Source organism: Neovison vison, chromosome X, assembly GCF_020171115.1.
Source record: "Neovison vison isolate M4711 chromosome X, ASM_NN_V1, whole genome shotgun sequence".
Lineage (NCBI taxonomy): Eukaryota > Metazoa > Chordata > Mammalia > Carnivora > Mustelidae > Neogale > Neogale vison.
The window spans coordinates 122,135,699-122,136,958 of NC_058105.1; the positions used below are offsets into that span (position 1 = coordinate 122,135,699).

At 43.2% G+C, this 1,260-nt stretch overlaps 1 long non-coding RNA gene across 1 annotated transcript; it reads right to left on the reverse strand.

Moving 5' to 3' along the window:
- Positions 1–329: 329 nt before the first annotated feature.
- On the reverse strand, positions 330–906 carry LOC122897448. Its single transcript, XR_006382536.1, has 3 exons — positions 888–906; positions 451–514; positions 330–346 (listed from the first exon to the last, which is right to left on the reverse strand). It is a non-coding gene; the product is annotated as an uncharacterized LOC122897448 (long non-coding RNA).
- Between the last annotated feature and the right edge of the window lie 354 nt (positions 907–1,260).

Here is a 1,260-nt window from a genome sequence, read left to right on the forward strand (position 1 = left end):
CAAGATTGAAGCTAGAAAGAGACTGGCTCCTCTTGGAAGGGATCCCTACAAAAAAGCCAGGGTCAATAATGCTGTGATGGACAACAGGATACATTACTGGGTATCGGCACATCCTTCCATCACCACTGGTTTTGAAAACACAGTAGCTCCAAACAAGGACACAACTCTCATTCTTACCAGTATTAGAGAAATACATTAATTTCTTAACAGAATACATGCCCAAACAATGTCAATATTAGAATCATCAACATATTAATGCATAGGTATCTAAAAACTAGAATGTCTCTAGTAAGCTAATGTTGCATTATCGTATACCTGTGTACTAGGAAAGATCTTAAGAGGATATCTGCAGATAAACACAGTAACACAAGTGTTAAGGACGCCATTCTCATTTACCTAGACATTGAAGATTAGATCAGTCTGTATGGTAAGACCCACAGTAGCACTTACCTGGTTAATAGTAAGGATCTGTTACCAACCACGGTGAGGTTCACTGTGTTCTCCTGACAAGAACCTGAAAACGCACAAGCAACGATGTGTTTGAGATGCAAATTATTCCACGGGGAAACCTAAACATAACCTTCACTCCCATTACCATGGAACACATCAACTCTACCTAGCAACTTCTATTACTCAGGGCAACACCATTGTCAGGAGATGCCATCATTCTTGACTGGACACCTGCCAGATTCTGTGGTTACAACCGGGTGTGAGCTCCGTGACGATCACCTGTACGAGTGTAATCCCTTAATGCTAACAGGGTTCTACATTATCTCTAAATATAAAAGTGAAAATTCACTGTTCTTATTACTGGTAAGGGCGACATCATCTCTTGCTTCAGCACCTGCAAAAACAGAATGGTGACAAGAAATTGTATCATCACTTACCTAGCTATGTGGAGATGAGATGGCCTGTCCTGTGCTTTAGGACCCCAGCCTCTCCTATCTGTGTCCTGCCATAAAGCTCCCCGCTAACGTCTATGGCTGGGTTCATCGTGATGTCTTGACAGGAAGCTGAAAAACACACTGTGGCAAATGCGTTTGGTACGAGTTCATTCTTACAGACAGCTGCGAACTCTCCTGGCCCTTTGTGTTACCTCAGGACCCATCAATGAGGCCTGAATATACTTGCGAAACTCCAAGGTCAGCCCCAAGGAAGAGCAATCGTCCTCTCCTGAAGGAGTGCCTGCAGAAATCCTGTGGTTGGTAACACAGTGATAGACAATACGATAAAGGACCTGGGAATGTGAAAATTCCCCGA